This window comes from Toxorhynchites rutilus, chromosome 3 (assembly GCF_029784135.1).
Source record: "Toxorhynchites rutilus septentrionalis strain SRP chromosome 3, ASM2978413v1, whole genome shotgun sequence".
NCBI lineage: Eukaryota > Metazoa > Arthropoda > Insecta > Diptera > Culicidae > Toxorhynchites > Toxorhynchites rutilus.
Genome location: NC_073746.1, coordinates 6,028,875 through 6,046,870, shown reverse-complemented (window position 1 = coordinate 6,046,870; position 17,996 = coordinate 6,028,875). Strand labels below are relative to the sequence as shown.

The 17,996-nt window shown below is 37.7% G+C and overlaps 1 protein-coding gene and 1 non-coding gene across 2 annotated transcripts in view; one reads left to right on the top strand and one right to left on the bottom strand.

The window, feature by feature from the left end:
- The window catches only part of LOC129778677 (tubulin monoglutamylase TTLL4-like), a 54,251-nt gene extending 50,976 nt beyond the window's left edge, over positions 1–3,275 (bottom strand). Inside the window, exon 1 of the mRNA XM_055785735.1 lies at positions 2,602–3,275. The gene's annotated coding sequence lies outside the window, so the exon portion shown is untranslated. The remainder of the gene's footprint in view (positions 1–2,601) is intronic.
- Trnay-gua (transfer RNA tyrosine (anticodon GUA)) lies at positions 1,399–1,492 on the top strand. The gene is made up of 2 exons: positions 1,399–1,435; positions 1,457–1,492. It is a non-coding gene; the product is annotated as a tRNA-Tyr (tRNA).
- Positions 3,276–17,996: the final 14,721 nt, after the last annotated feature.

The following is a 17,996-nucleotide window of genomic DNA, read 5'->3' as shown; positions in this document are numbered from 1 at the left end:
AAACAGTCGCTTTTTGAGAGTCTCGGCTCAAAAAAGAGCCGCTTTTCGAAAGAGTCTCGGTTCAGAAAAGCCGCGGTTCAAAAGAGTCTCAGCTCAAACGAGCTGGCTTGTCTCAATAAACGAGCGGCTCTGAGACGCTCACTGAAATGAACCGTTTTGCTTACCCTCAGGTTGTTCTGTTTTATCAATTGAGTAGTGACATTCTTTTCCTTTTCTCGATATCGAGTTTCGTCGTGAGATATTTTCTTATATTCTATAAGACATTCTGTTTGGGTTTAATCAGTCCCAATAACTTCTAAAGTCAGGTTGACAGTTGAAACGTGTCAATCGAGTTCGAATCATTTCGATTTGTGCGATACCAAATCCATGAGAAATAGTCATTTATTGGCTGTTTTATCATATGCTCAACAAAACTGCATCAAGCGCAAAAGTCAATGTACAAAGTCGTTTTGCTTCGCCCGTTGGTTTCACTCGTATGCTCTACAAAATGCTAAACGATGGTTTGCTTTCGTTGAAGTTTATTTTTGAATCGCTGTACCCTTCTACAAAGTTGCTGCAATCTTATTAGTGCCTACGATGAACTTCTTCGCTTGCATCGAACAAGGAATAATACGAGGACGACGATATTTCACATAAAAACTAAAATGCCACTTTTGTTATCCATTCATGCCGCACTACGATCAATCTTTTTCTATCTTTACTGTTTCGTATTACACTTTGCCACGAAATAATTTACATATTTATTATCCCCGAAAGTGAGAATGATAACGAGCATCGAGGTGCCTCCGTTGCGCCGAGAAAAACTTCATCGGAAGTGACGAAAATAAATTCCTGACCTGACTTCAGCTAACCTTGACATCTAACGTAGTATTACGTAGTAAAGGTACACTTTCAGTCGAATGGGAAGTGTGGAAATGCGGTGTGCTCTTGTCGAAATGGTATATTTTTATTGAAGAGAACGCAACGAAAGGAGGCAAACGAGATTGAATGATTGACATTCGTTATACTCCGCGGAATACATCGGCCGCTCGTTTGCAGACTCGGTGAGGTTCATTTTGTTTACAGCTAGTGCGTGCCAAATTGTCGGTTGATATCGGTGTCACGGTGGGCCGCGAATCATCGAGTGCAGCTTCGCGTACGTACGAAACCGATGTGGCACAAGGCGGCAGCGTATGCGGGGATCGGCTTGGTTCCGGTTCTACGATGCGTTTTATTTTTGCCTATTCATTATGCAATCTCATTCGGTGTTGAGAAGTTTTTTTGTATTGTAATTCAAGTATGATAATGAATGATTCGGGCCCATAATTATCAGCTTTCATCCAAATATTACCAAATCATCGTTCGAATCGAATTGGGTGAACAACGTATTGGTTTGATGATTGCAATTTTTCTAGGAAGCCTTCGATAGCTCAGTTGGTAGAGCGGTGGACTGTAGAATTTGTAACAAAACGTAGTAATCCATAGGTCGCTGGTTCAAATCCGGCTCGAAGGATATTTTGAATGTTTGTTACTGTTTCATATTTTTAGTTTTGTGATTTCATGGGCTAGGGAAAAATTAAATAATCTTCCGAGATGAATTACATTATTCTCTTCGTTAATGACATGAACGTTAGTTAAACTCCACCTTTGCAAAGTTGTATTAATTAGATGATTTCAATATGAACTAAGTCAAGACTCTGTTTCAAACAAAATTAAACTACTTTTCTCATAAAAACGTCGACATTGATGTTTGCTTACGTTTATTTTCATCGACGTTATATAAAAAATGTAGCCATGAGATGTGGAGGTTTTTACTCATTACGTTTATTTTACAATATCATGTGACCATGTGTTAGTAATTTCGTATAATTTTTTTTCGATACAAACAAAAATGCAATTTAATAATTATACTTCAGACATATCAGATAGAGAAGACGAGATGAAACATCGATTGTCTTAAGGTGGCCGTACACTGTTTGCCCGGAGGTCAAATATTTGAAATATTTTGACAGATAAAGTTTGATTTGATATTTGTACAAACACTACTTTGTTTGCCACTCTTAAATATTCAACAGTGTTAAACAATGTCAAACACCGAACATGAATAAAATCGACTGAAATATTCAAGGTAACCTAACCATGTACCGACAGGTTCGAAGAACAGACTAAAAAAGTATTCGAGGCATCCAAAAATTGAATATTTGCTTGTTGTGTTTTGTGTAGCATATATTTGATCAGTACACGTCGACCAAATTTTATCTGTCAAAAAGAGTCAAATATTTGGCTTCGGTCAAACAGTGTATGAGCACCCTTATATTAATAGCGTAAACAGAGATGCATGGAATCTTGTTAATAACAGAATAAAGAATAATTATTTGGCAGGATAAAAAAATCCTTGTTTCAAATGTTTCAATTCAAAAACTATTAATTACATACATAGAAAAACCAATACAGCTTCGAAAATCCTGGAAAAAACATATGGAAACTATATCCCTGATTCGTCGAAAATAATGTTCCTAAGAACTATTGAACTGCTCCACTGCCAAATAATTTGAGGAAAAAATATGCTTATGTCCTATAAAAGTTCAATGTTAGCAAAATAGAAAAACATTGTAAACTTACCTGCCCAATCGTAAAATATTGTAACTAGTCCTTCATAAATACCCGCGAAGTAATGATAACAATCCCAACTTCTGAAATGATGCAGTCAGCATCCACGCGATTATGTTTCCACCATTGATTATCCCAGTCGGCACAGCAATTTCCCGTCACTTAATTCCGAGAGATGACTCCGAGCAAAAGTGCGCCCAGAACTCCGAATCGGAAATTGTTTACGAGCACACAGCCACACTGAGCGCGCAAGCAGTATGAAAACAAACAAACACAATGTTTCCAAATGCACTCTTGTTTACGTTTGTACCCACGCGCGCGATCTCCGAAAGTGTACCAAGCACACGCACACCTGGCTCGACAAGTTTAACGACCGTATACATACACACAATCACGAGAATGTATGGGAGGCAACACAGTGAACAGACGAAAAGTAACCGATTTGACAGCCAGGAAGAAGAGGCTGGCGATTTCCTAGTCACGGCTTTTCCCACAAATTTGTTTGCGCCGAACTATATCGCATTCACGATATGGCTCGTGAAACCAATCGCACTGTGACGGTCATCGTTTCCGGAACTGATTGCCAAGCAAATAAGTAAATGAAAAACTAAAAGTAACGGCTTACTCCGATTTAGAAAACGATTCTTCCACTTCGCCCAGTCGTCGCGGTTTCAAAGATGGCAGAGAAAACGAAATTTTCGAACAGATAACCGCAGTGCACGAGCTTTGACGTTTGCTTGGATGGGCAGAGATGTATTGAGGGGAGTTGTTTTGGTGTTGCCCTGAGGCTGGGAGCATTTATATGGAAACGCCACGCAGCAAATTTTTGTTGCAATGTTATTTTTCATCAATTTCTGGATTAAGTTTTTTAGTTCACTACGTGGGAAGAGCAATTACTTGCATTGACAAAAGAAACCATTGTAGTGAGTAAATAATATTTCAGTTAAAAAAAATCTTTTACTAAGAGCCATTTGAATATTTAAATATGTATATTTAAAAATAAATGAAATCTGTTCTACATTTTCAAGCCCTTTTGAACTTTCCGCTCACCTCGGGTACTCAATATTTAGTATCTTCTCCACTGAAATCTTGTCCTGAAAATAACTAACATAAACCATGAGCGATCAAGCTATTTTATAGCAATAGAGGATTATCAATTCCACTATCATGATGAAATTAAAGTGAAAGTTAATCAGTGAGTTCTGTAATAGAGCAACTTTAAACCAAAACAATCGAAATACTTTCACAAAATTCCTGCATATCTCTTGCAAGAGCTTTTCGCTAAATTTATTAGCAAAAACAAATATGAACCTACCGGAGACATCACATATCGTTGCCTTAGAACTTATGCCCAGGTGCTGCTCAAAATCCATCTTCATGTAAGTTCAGTCGTCCATACGTGAGTATCTTTGCTACCTCCTTAGAACATTGCCGCACAATTTTCTATATTTTTTCCGCGTTTGCACTTCATTTTTAGTCATTTATTGCGTTATCCACGATTTTTGTTATCCAAAGTGACCGTGCCAGACTATTTCGCGGATAATCGGGGTTCTACAGTAATATTAAGGGAGTATTCTAGTGTAGAGGCATGAATATCGGACGTTTTTTCGAGCCCCATAAAAATAAAACAAAGAGTATTTATACTATCCATTACATCATTATTTGTTCATCTATTTTTTAATAAAATAATAAAAAATAAAATTAATAAAAGAAAAATTGATCGGAGAAAAAATATACATAACTAGAATAGCTAAGATCTGATGAAGTGAGGGAGTTAAACAATGTTGTGCCATGGCGTACACGATTCCAGCCCTTCTGGTTATCTGAATCGAAAAAATCGACCAGATTCTGAATCAGCAAAGATGCCGCTATCGCATGAACCTAGGACAAGTCAAAAATATGTTGACGTGGGACTACGTCTAACCGGAATATATGGAGGGTAAAATGAAAACCTAAACACAGAACATGCAGGAAAAAATGAAAGATTTCGAATGCTTATAGCTCGAACATTTCGTACTGGATAGGAGAGATATTTGCATCACTTGATAGGGAATATTTCTACGCATCTATCGCAACTAACAAAATGTTGTTTTTCATTAGATAAACAATTGAATAACTGTAAAATATTAGGCGTTATCTAAACGCCCTAACTGCATCGTTTTGATTGGCCCGATTTACGGTTTCCCTAACACAGCCATCAAAACCAAGCAGCCTTGGGGAAATCGGCATTGCAAATACTTGAAAGTAGGGGGACTTTTGTTCTCATCGAAAAATGTTCCCTAACACAGACTTTAAAACCAAGCAGTGAAATCGGCATTGCAAACACACGAAAGAGCCTAGAGGCGAGTGAACTGAAAAGTTTAAACCCTCTTGAAGCCAAAAAGAAGAAAAAGAACACACGAAAGTAGGGGGAGCTTTTGTTCCCACCGAAATGTGTTCCCTAATAGAGATTTCTAAACCAAGGTGCCTGGAGAAATCGGTATTTCAAATTCATGCAAGTCGGGGGTATTTTTGTTCCGACTGGAATGTGTTTCCCTAACACAGACTTCAAATCCATGAAGCGTGGGGAAATCGGCATTGCGAATTCATACAAATCGGGGGTATTTTTGTTCCGATTGAAATGTGTTTCCCTAACACAGACTTCAAAACCGAGGTTTCTGGGGAAATCGGCTCTGCAAATAAATGCAAACTGCGAGTACTTTTGTCCTCGCTTGCCTTTGTGCAGAGTGGAATATGTCTGTCCTAACATGATCTTCTAAACTTAGGAACCTGGGAAAATCGTGCAGCCACTAGAAGCGAATGAACTTCCCAGTTTCAAGCAAATTCGAGATTCGAGAAGTATGTACACTTTTGGGATGTAAACTTCAGAGGGAAATGTAAAATAAAATAATCGTTTGATAATTTTTTTTGTCTTTATTGGAAAGATTTTCAGCCTTAGGCTGGTTCATCAAACGTTTTATAATTCTTCCGTACATATATTTTGTTCTAGTCATCATACCAAACGTAAAAGGTCCGTCATTAAATTTACTTGTAACGAAGAACAATCAATCACAATAAATGAATTGACTTTACACGGCATTTGTTCATTTTTTTCACTCACAGAGCAAATATATTGAACTCAATTGAATTTGGAAACTGTTTCATTCAATCAAGAATTTAATCAATACAAACGAATGATTGCTAAGCTAAGGTAGTTCCACGTGAACCTTGCGGTTATGTCATAGATATAACCCACTCATTTTTTTTTTGACAAAATGGCGGCCGTTTGAAAAACAAAATGCGGTTCAAAACGTTTTTTCTTACGTTTCCCGATTTTTAAAAAATATTAAAATTTGAAAGATATTATTTTTCATAGGTTAATGCGATAGAGAGATGCATACAGATTGTGTTCATATAATTTCGACATGAATCGGTTCAGTAGAACTTGAGATATCATGTACGCCAGTTTGCAAAAACTAGTTTCGAGAAAAACGCGTTTGAGGTTCATTGTTTTTGCCGTACTAGATTAGATACTATCACTAAAATGGCTCTAGCTCGGTAAATAATGGGATTTTCGATAAGTCCTTTCTAGGATATATTCTTGAATGCCTAATCTACAGAAATATGAAGGAATTTTTTTTTCAGATTTCTAGACTAGAATACTTTGATCAATGTTTTTTTACGAAGCAGATATTTTTTTCTTGCTTTTTTGTCCACAGCTTTTAAGGATTAAAAATAACACATTGTATTTGATAATTATTAGTTGTAATGAATGTCGTACAGTGTCGAGGTTGGTTTGGTGGCAACATTTGTACCAGGAGGAAAATTACTGGCAGACCCGGAAGTAGTTTCAAAAATGATACGGAAAAGTAAATTTTCAACACGATCTTCATATCTAGAAAGGCTTTGAGGGTTATTACGATAAATTTCCGCTAATATAGAGCCCAAAGAGATAGCAGGGCATTTTGATGAATTCAGCGATATACAATTTACTTCACACCAACTAGCAAAAACGTAATCTGTCGCTGTAGAAATGTCGCATCTTCATGAAGAGTTTGAAGTTATCGGCATATGAGAGCTCCATAAATTTGAGAATTGTATTGACATCGTTTTGATATTATACAAAAATCAAAGGTCCAGAATGAATTCCACGATAGTTTTTCACATTTCTCTTGCAGCCTTTTTATACACAGGGAAGGCAAATGATCGTTCCCATACTTTGGGGGAAATTCCCGGTTTGATTAGAGTTGCTCAATAACGTTGATAATGGCAGAGAAAGACTGGCAGAGCAGCGTTTCCAGAATATGGATTCAGGGTTTGAATTTTGAGCAAGCGTTGCGATCAGTCAATGCATCGATGTTTGTTTAAGGACCAATTTCAGGCAAAAATAGCTTGTTTTTAAAGACCTTTTGGATGAGAATGTTACTGATCGGATTATTAACAAAAGTACGGCTATCGCAATTTTGAAAAAGTCCGCTACTAATAACAGAAGTAATAGCTCGAATAGCTCGATAACGTGGATTTCAAAATCAAATCATATGGTGAATGACAGTTTATCGAGTATATATTAATGGATTAATGGACATACATACTATCCATTTAACAAGCACGATAAGAGGTAAATGTTCACATATATTCGACTGTGATGGCATTCGTAAAACATTCACATTTAATTCATTAAATAGTTAAATTGTTTATCTACTACCCTTATTTGCATTTTAAGCCAAAAAATTGCGGGATAGTTTTGTATTCTAAAAGTACAGTAGAATCCATAAATTATGACTCCGAATATTGAGTGTCGAAATCCTACGTCAACAGATAGTGTAATACAGGGTTTTCCAACTTTAAATTCCGAAAGTAAATTGAAATAAAACACACTTAGAATTCGAATTTCGATGAAACATTTATTTCAACTTAAAGTTTGGTTTATGCCATTATGTGTGAAATACAACATCATTCAAATGTCTACCTAGGGCTTTCCCAGCAAACATTAAGTCGTATGAATAGCTATAATTGGAGGCGATATACATACAACCAAGACACATTTGTATGATATATGATGCAGATAACTAGCATATACACGCAAAAGTGGAGGCGATATACGTATATGCCATATTTTGTACGCATATAAAGCCGTATATAACGATATGCGATGCTTTTTGGACTGATATGCGATTTGATACGACAACGTTACCACTCAATCCATCGATGACAAGGAAAATCGTGTTTTTCCATTTTATGCGATTTTAGATATATATGATCGATATTTTGATTGATATTTTATGCGATTGTGATTTGATACGAAATTATATGTGACTTATCATGTGCAAAGTTATACGATTTAATGTTTGCTGGGTTCTCGCACACCTTGATCCGGAACAGGTAATTTTCTGACTTTTCGGCACATATGGGGCGGTATCTCGGTCATAACTTCACGAATGTTGTTTTTCAAATGTTCAAGAGTTTGCGGAGAGTTGGCATAGACACGGTCTTTCGCATAACCCCACAAAAAAAAGTCTAGCGGGTTCAAATCGCATGATCTGGACGGCCAATTGGCATCACCAAAACGCGAAATTATGCGTCCCTCAAATTTCGTTCGTAATATGGCCATGTTCGGTCGTGTTGTATGGCACGTGGCGCCGTCCTGCTGAAACCACATGTCATCCGTATCCATATCTTCAATTTGTGGCAAAAAAAATCGGTTAACATGCGGCCACAGCGCTCACCATTCACAGTTACCGTCTCGCCGTCCTCATTTTCAAAGAAATACGGCCCGATGACTCCACCAGACCATAATGCGCACCAAACAGTGACTTTTGGCGGATGCAATGGCCTCTCAACAATCACGTGTGGATTTTTTGAGCCCCATTTACGGAAATTTTGGGTGTTCACATAGCCACCGAGCTCGAAATGTGCCTCATCACTGAAGAAAATTTGATGCGAAAATTCAGCATTTTGCTGCTGTTGTTCGTTCACCCAATCGACGTATGCCCGACGCATTCCACGCTCTTATTTTTGTACCAGTTGGACTTTATATGGATGTAGGTACAAGTCCAAATGCAAAATTCGCCACAATGATGTGTTTGACAAGCCCAATAGCTGAGCACGCCGTGGAATCGAAACATTCGGGTCATCCTCCACACTGGCAGCAACAGCAGCAATATTTTCGGTCGAACGCACATTACGATGATGCACAGGTTTCACATTATCCGCTACGGATCCAGTTTGTTCTAATGTACGCACTACATTAGCGATTGTGTGCTTTGTAGGCCGTCCATGACGACCAAAATCCGTCCGTAATGCTGGAAAAACATTTTCCGGTTTTTCATCATTTTTGACGTGGGACTACGTCTAACCGGAATATACGGTGGGTAAAATGAAAACCTATACACAGAACATGCAGGAAAAAATGCAAGATTTCGAATGCTTATAACTCGAACATTTCTTACTGGATCGGAGAGATGTTTGCATCAATTGATAGGGAATATTTCTACGCATCTATCGCAATTAATAAAATGTTATTTTTCATTAGATAAACAATTGAATAACTGTGAAATGTTGAGCGTTATCTAAACGCCCTAACTGCCTCGTTTCGATTGGCCCAATTTACGGTTTCCCATCAAAACCGAGCAGCCTCGTGGAAATCGGCATTGCAAATACATGAAAGTATGGGGACTTTTGTTCTAACTGAAATATGTTTCCTAACAGAGATTTCAAAACTTATGTGCCTTGGGAAATTGGCATTGCAAATTCATGCAGGTCGGATTATTTTTCTTCTATAGAAGTTGAAGTTGTGGATTCATGCAAGCCGGGGGTACTTCTGCACCCGCATTTTTGTTTTGCATAGCGGTTACGAACACAACGTTTTTGCTCGGTTATTCAAGATTGCATTGAAGGATATGCCTTCATATGTTCTGCTCACAGAATTTCTACCCACATCATTTGATGATTAGGCAAAATGTTGATAACCATTTGCTGCGATAACACCTATTGATTAAACAATATGCGTTTAAGGTACATGTCCGAAACTGAGTGCCTGAAGTTCATCAAATCAAGCGAATTCGCCGTTCGAGAAGTATATACACTTAAGAGACGCAAACTTCAGGGGTAAAATTAAAATAAATAATCGTTTGATAATTCTTTCGTTCACATATTTTGTCCTAGGCATCATACCAAATGTAAAAGGACTGTCATGAAATTTACTTGAAACGAAGAACATAATCTATCACAATGCATGAATCGACCTTACATAGCCTTTGTTCAATCGTTTTACTCACATTTAATTGAATTGGGAAATTGTTTCATTCAATCAAAAATTTAATCAATACAAACAAATGATTGCTAAGCTAAGATAGTCCCACGTCAACCTTGCGGTTATATCATATATATAACCCACCCTTTATTATAGTATAATTTAACAAAATTAACACGTTGTGCGATGCGAAAACGATCCATATTGTAAAATAGCAGACATTCAACTAACGATATGACGCTTTGGTTGACAGCTATGTCAAACGGTTGTCAGCGCAGGGCTGTATACTTTCGGAATCCCGAAATGGAAAACCTGTATATTTGATTAGGTGTTGCATACTAATTGAATAAAATATACTTTATTAAGCATGGGTTCAGCTTGAGTTATACTGAAAGGATGCTTGTATAACACAGATGATTCCTTCCCATCCGTTCAACTAGCTTGTTCACAAAACAAATCTGTTTTATTAATTAAATTGTTTACTTATTTTGCTACCTTCATCACTCCGATTTTTTTTTGTATAAATGTTTTATTTGATTAAGATTATGATTTTGACGATTGATGAATGTGATGATTTTACACATTATTCTCAATAAACATTAGGGTACCGTTTTGTCTCAGATTTTGAACATTTTGTTTGCCATTAAACAGTGTCTCATTACTCAAAATGGTTCTATTTCGCGAATTTTATTTGATTTTTGGGTACAATAGAGATTATGACATAGAAGTACGTCTTTCAGGAAGGGTGCCAAATCAGAAAACAGGTTGAAATAAAGTTTTTATGAAATAAAATAAACGTTAATAACTATTTTCACTGTGTACGAATGCTCATGAATTGCATATCAATCGATTCGGAAATTCTCTAAATTTGTTTGATATGCTATACGTTACAATTCGCTAATCTCTAAGTGGTATAAATTCATGAAAACTGGAAGAACATTCATTTTTTTCCATACATTTGTTCTGTCGATTTGTGTGCTAACCCTACCCGTATTTCGAATGCTTATAACTTGAACATTTCTTAACAGATCGGAAAGATGTTTGCATCAATTGATAGGAAATATTTTTACGCGTCTATCACAATTAATGAAATGTTATTTTTCATGAGATAAACAAATGAATAACTATAAAATGTCAAGCGTTATCTAAACGCCTCAACCGCCCAGTTTTGATTGGCCCGATTTACGGTTTCCTCAACACAGACTTCAAAATCGATGTACCTGGGGGAATCCGCTTTGTCAAAACATGCAAGTCGGGGGTATCTTTTTCCCACTAAGCTGTGTTTCCCTAACACGGACATCGGAAATAATGTGCCTGGGGGAATCCGCTTAGCAAATACATGCAAGTCGGGGTGTTATTTGGTGTTGAGTACTTTTGTACTCGCTTGTCGTTGTGCAGACCAGAATATGTTTCCCTAAAACGTACTTTTAAACTGCGAAACCTGGGAAAATCGTCATTTCAGATACTAGAGGTGAATGAACTTTCGCGGTTCGAGAACTACGTAAACATGAGATGTGCAAAAAAAGACGGGTGGGTAATGTCGGGGACATAACCGGAGTGACGTAGGACTATACAAAGGGGACAGCTTTTGTTAAATATATATTTTAAATATATTGTTTTATTTTCTTCTCCTACGTGAATACCTACCTATCTACCTGAAAAATGGATTAGTTTACTGTTTACTCTTTATGAATATGTTGATGGTTCTGAAAAGAACCTTTGGTGTTGTGTTTTTGTTATCACTCGATATTCCTATCTTGTTCGGTTAAACCTTCCTGTTTAGCTATTGCGTTTGCCACTCGCCACAGCTTTCACAGTTGGAAAATTTCTTCCCATCCAGCTTGTGACATGTTGTTCAGTAAATTACATTCAATGGCACGTCGCATTATCACCACTCAGTGTCGGTTCTGTATGCGGTTTTTCTTATCGTCGCGAGCAGCTTTACCAGCCAACTCGAACACTTCGGCGGCCGAAACTATATAACGCCGGCTAGGTAGACTGGTGCACTGGTACTTACGCGCTCGGCCTAGCTACCCTTGCGGAGCAATTGGCGGATACACCTACGAAGAACTGCACACCTGCACGGTTCGAGTGGGTCTTTGCCTTTCCCTTAACTTGTCCTCCTTTGTTACGTCCACGATGCCGATGCCGTACAACCACACGGGTTTACGGTTTGAAATAAATTAAGATATTTTTTTGGGGTCCGCGCGTTTTATTCTCTAGCGGTACACACTCACAGGATAGAGACAAATCGGCAAACTCAGCCAGAGGGGCGAGTCCAACGAGACGAACGAATGAGCGTTAAAAGGGAGCGATGGCAAAAAAATACATTCATTACGATTTGTTCGCTCGTTGATTCACATGCAGGCAAAAAAGGGTCCTTTTCAGGATCACAAAATTATCTTCAATCCAAAGAGTTCATTGTTTTGTTATCACTTGATATCCCCATCTTGTTCGGCTAAACCTTTCTGTTTAGCGATTCCGTTTGCCACTCGCCACAGCTTTCACAGATGGAAAATTTCTTCCCATCCAGCTTTGTGACATGTTGTACAGTAAATTACATTCAATGCGACGTGCCGAAGTGCCACTCAGTGTCGCATTGGAGGCGATTTTAACCTGTAATTGAACATTTGCGATGACAGTGGTACAGTGTCGACTTTCAATGTGGGGTCACAATTTGGATCTCTATGTTTACAAAAATGTCCAACTAAATAAGTCGCATTACATGTCCGTCCGATTAGCTAAATGTCGAACTAATAGTAAATTACTGTATTTTCAATCTGGAAACAATTTAAGAATTGGTGGAAATTGAATAATCAGGAAAGTCCCCAACAATCAATAAGCTCAGAACAACTGCCAAATTCACATACTCATCAGATCCTGGCAAACAAATTATGAAAAAATCAATTTGTGTTTTATTATTATTTTGGATAATGTTTTAGAAAGCATTGAACTGTATTTCCTAAACTCTTTTTTGGAAGGTTTAATGGCCCTGAAAAGCGCCTTGTTTTATGGAATGGTTCCAATTTAGAAAACTTAGTACTCGTGGTTTTGAAAAAAAGACGGGTGGGTAATGTCGGGGACATAACCGGAGTGACGTAGGACTATACAAAGGGGACAGCTTTTGTTAAATATATATTTTAAATATATTGTTTTATTTTCTTCTCCTACGTGAATACCTACCTATCTACCTGAAAAATTGATTAGTTTACTGTTTACTCTTTATGAATATGTTGATGGTTCTGAAAAGAACCTTTGGTGTTGTGTTTTTGTTATCACTCGATATTCCCATCTTGTTCGGTTAAACCTTCCTGTTTAGCTATTGCGTTTGCCACTCGCCACAGCTTTCACAGTTGGAAAATTTCTTCCCATCCAGCTTGTGACATGTTGTTCAGTAAATTACATTTAATGCGACGTGCCGGAGAAACACTTTGCCACTCACTGAAACTAATTGTTGCCTTGATGAGCGCCGAACCGAAGCTGCTCTGTTCTTGATGCGGGTTTTCTGATTGTCGTGAGCTGCTTTGCAAGCCAACTCGAGCACTCCGACGGCCGAAACTCTATAATCGCTGTTAGGTATACTGGTGCTCCGGCACCAATCCGTTCGGCCTAGTTACCCTTGCGGAGCAATCAGTGAATGCGACCAACAGGGAACTGCACACCTGCACGGTTCGAGTGGGACTTTGCCTTTCCCTTAACTTGTCCTCCTTTGTTACGTCCACGATGCCGATGCCGTACAACCACACGGGTTTACGGTTTGAAAGAAAATAAGATATTTTTTTGGGGTCCGCGTGTTTTATACTCTAGCGGTACACACTCACAGGATAGAGACAAATCGGCAGACTCAGCCAGAGGGGCGAATCCAACGAGACGAATGAATGAGCGTTAAAAGGCAGCGATGGCAAAAAACAGGAAGTAGGTTATATCTGTGGTATAACCGCAAGGGTGACGCAGGACTATCGTTGATTCAGTGATCATTTGTTTTTAGTTGCATCTGAATCAATTCTGAATGAATTAAGAAATGAATATTTGGGGGACTTCGAAAACGAGAGCGTTACGTTGAAGCCACAATATTTAGCAAAAAAAGCAATCACACGAAAGTTGTATAATGCATAATACATTGCTTGTATTGTGATATGATTTGTATTACATTTCCAATAGACAAAATATCTGTTGCATCAAATTAGTCTACATTATTTTTTGCGATCGCTCATCCTTTCTCAGAACACCCATTTCTCTTTTGAGAAATTGTTGGGTAAACATCCCAAAAGACGTGGTCTTACGTTGATCGCACTTGATTGAAAAATCACAAAACCAAATGTATTTGGTCGCAGTGTCATATGGATAGAAAACATCAAAATAAACTCTTTCGCTTGAATGTTTTTTTTTTCAATTCCCAGGGGAACTGGCAGATTATTTTTCAACAACGATAACGTCGATAAAGCCCACCAGTGGTTAATGCTAACTCGATAACCACCTGTTCATTGCACTTGATTTAAAAATCACAAAAGCAAATGTATTTGGTCGCAGTGTTATATGGTTAGAAAACATAAGGTTAGGTCAGGTCAGGTCAGGTCAGGTCAGGTCAGGTCAGGTCAGGTCAGGTCAGGTAATAAGCGCACCAGCGCTTTCATGATGAACGAAGTCAGCTTCACCAGAACAGCGACAACATGCTCCAATCGCTGTTCAATTAGAACTGAGTGGATTTCCGAGCGGCGCTCGCTTATATACCGATTGGTGATTTCAATAGCCTGTTTTGAAAGCAATTTTAAGGCAATTGAAACAAGTTTTTGGATGAAAAAGTAACAAGTATATACCTCGTAGAAATTTTATCTTTCGAATGAAGTGTTTATCATACCATTTCGGTCAGTTGTTTAAGAGCTATTGTCGCTCAAAATCTCGGTCTCCGGCGTAACGCTTTCGTTTTCGAAACTTTGATTTTACACCCCGGTATAGAAATGAAAGACGTAGTCCTACGTCAAAAATACATTCATTACGATTTCTTCGCTCGTTGGATTCACATGCAGGCTAAAAAGGGTCCTTTCCAGGATCACAAAATTATCTTCAATCTAAAGAGTTTATTGTTTTGTTATCACTCGATATCCCCATCTTGTTCGGCTAAACCTTTCTGTTTAGCGATTGCATTTGCCACTCGCCACAGCTTTCACAGTTGGAAAATTTCTTCCCATCCAGCTTTGTGACATGTTTTACAGTAAATTACATTCAATACGACGTGCCGAAGCACCACTCAGTGTAGCATTGGAGGCGATTTTAACCTGTAATTGGACATTTGCGATGACAGTGGTACAGTGTCGACTTTCAATGTGGGGTCATAATTTGGATCTCTATGTTTACAAAAATGTCCAACTAAATAAGTCGCATTACATGTCCGTCCAATTAGCTAAATGTCGAACTAATTGTAAATTACTGTACTTTCAATCTGGAAACAATTTAAGAATTGGTGAAAATTGAAAAATCAGGAAAGTCCCCAACTATCAATAAGCTCAGAACAACTACCAAATTCCTGGCAAACAAATTATGAAAAAATCAATTTGTGTTTTATTATTATTTTGGATAATGTTTTAGAAAGCATTGAACTGTATTTCCTAAACTCTTTTTTTGAAGGTTTAATGGCCCTGAAAAGCGCCTTGTTTTATGGAATGGTTCCAATTTATAAAACTTATTACTCGTGGTTTTGAAAAAAAACCATTTCGAACGCCCTCGATGCCGCCTTGTTCTGGATTTGCCTTCTGCTGCCTGATGCCGTTTTGCGATTGCGTTTGCCACTCGCCATTCGCTGCAACTGCCTGTTGTCTTGATGTCCACCGAACTGAATGTGTTCTGTTCTGAATGCAGGTTTTCTTATCGTCGTGAGCAGCTTTGCCAGCTAACTCGATCACTTCGGCGGCCGAAACTATATAACGCCGGCTAGGTGGACTGGTGCACTGGTACTAACGCGCTCGGCCTAGCTACCCTTGCGAGGAACTCCAGATCAACACGGTTCGAGCGGGATTTTGCCTTTCCCTTCACTTTTCCTCCTTTACCATGTCCAGACATGGCTGCTTGGGTTGGTTTGTTGATGTGTTGTGATGCGAATCGATGTGGTGTACGGTTTGAATGAGAATGATCGTTACGGCAGCGGAGCGGGGATTTTTAAGCTGACTGGCTGGCTCGAGAATTACGCATGTGTGAGACTGCGACCAATGTTTCGTTCATTTTTTTCTTTTTCCTTTCCAATCGTGCTTCATTCTATTTCGCTGCTGCTCTGGTTGCCCGTTTTGGTCGGTACGATTTGAGGAGCACAAAATGGACCAATCAAAAATGGGCACATAGTGCATTTTGACGATGCTTGATATTTCACAATTATTCAATTATTTATCTCAAGAAAAATGAAATGTTATTCGTAATGATAGATACGTAGATATATTTCCTATCAATTGATGCAAAAACCTTTGCGATCTTTTGAGAAATGCTCGAGTTATAAGCGTTCCAAATCTTGCATTTTTTCCTACTTGTTCAGTGCCTAGATTTCCATTTCACCCCCTATATCTTCCGGTTAGACGTAGTCCTTCGTCAAAATTTAGAGGGAAATGTGAAAGACAATGATCGTTTGACAATTCTTCCGTTTACATATTTTGGTAGTCCTAGGCATCATATCAAACGTAAAAGGACGTTCATCAAATTTATTTGTAACGAAGAACATGATCTATTATAAAAATTTCGATGCATTCTAAAATAATATTCGAAGTGTTAAACAAGTGGATTGCATAATATAATTGCGTAGTTCTACGTCGAATATGGGGTGGAACTAAGAAGCACGCGAGGAACGATAAATGGAAATGGAACTAAGAATATAGTGTTTATAAATGAATGGAAAGTGTCTGAGTTTCCATTCGAACAATATCACAAGTGTCCAAAGTGATCGAAATAAATATACTCCACGGAATCCTCTTTAATTCCCCCACAGTGTCCTAGATACAACCCCTTACAATTTTTTTCTCTTGACTACAACGACTCAATTTCCGAACACTTTTGTCATAAATTTCGAACGCTATGATTTGTGTATCCTTTTAACGTAGATTCTCACCTTTTCTAGCACTTACCATTAAAGCAGCAAACAAAATAGTTAAAACAATTACAAAAACAGAAACATTTACGATGCTTGTTTTTTACGGAATTTGCTAACGCATATATAGGCTGTATCGATATCTGTAAATGACGTTAAAAAGAAGCCTATATCTCAGATAATGTCAAGGTTGTAATTATTCAATTATTTATAACAACAGAGTTTAGTAAATTTCCATTCAAAATAGAATTATTCGGAATTTGAGACAAAACGGTATTATTTGTTTGAAATCTCTTCAATTTTCGTTTTAAGCCACGATAAATACAATACGGTAGCGCGACTTATGAGAAAGGCCTTTCAGCCATCTTGGATTTTGTATGTAAACAATCTGCAATATCTTTTTTTTGCTCTTTGTGTGTGGTATTGTTTTGGTGGGCATAAGAGCATTGAAAAGTTGAAAGGTAAGTCTTTTACGGTTAAAGTTAGGTTTGTAATATACTCTATCTTATATGTTTCAGCTCAAGAGAATAAATCGACTTTCGGTGTCGGTCGGTGATGGAGGTATTTTTCCCGCGTTTTGCAGTTAGAGACGTCGGTTAATTATTCGATTGTAAGGTTTCTGGAATTTCAAGTTTTCCTATATCTAATATTCTTTGTTTCTGTGTTCTTGGTTAACAAAAACCTAATGCCTGTTTTTGATGGGGCATAAAAAGATGATATAAAAGGATTTCTAGGAACTTCCTGCGATTTGTTTGATCCTCGATATTGTTCAGCTCATATATTATAGAAAAAAACCCGAAGCTGTAACTGTAATAATAATCATAAGCCACCGATTAATTTATAATTTACAGTTTACAATTCTTCCGCAAGTGCATATTATTTCACAAGTGTGTATATGCGTGACCATTATATTTAGTGAACAACTATACGAATGTCAAACATTTGTACTTTACTTTTGCACGTATGAATCTAACGACGAGTATATCGACGAGTAATATATGAATCCGTTCAATCCGGTGACAAAAGGACTAAAATCAAATAAGAATAGTTCGAAAATGATATTATGCATTATATTTAATAAATATTCCACGCCACTGACATTATTTATAC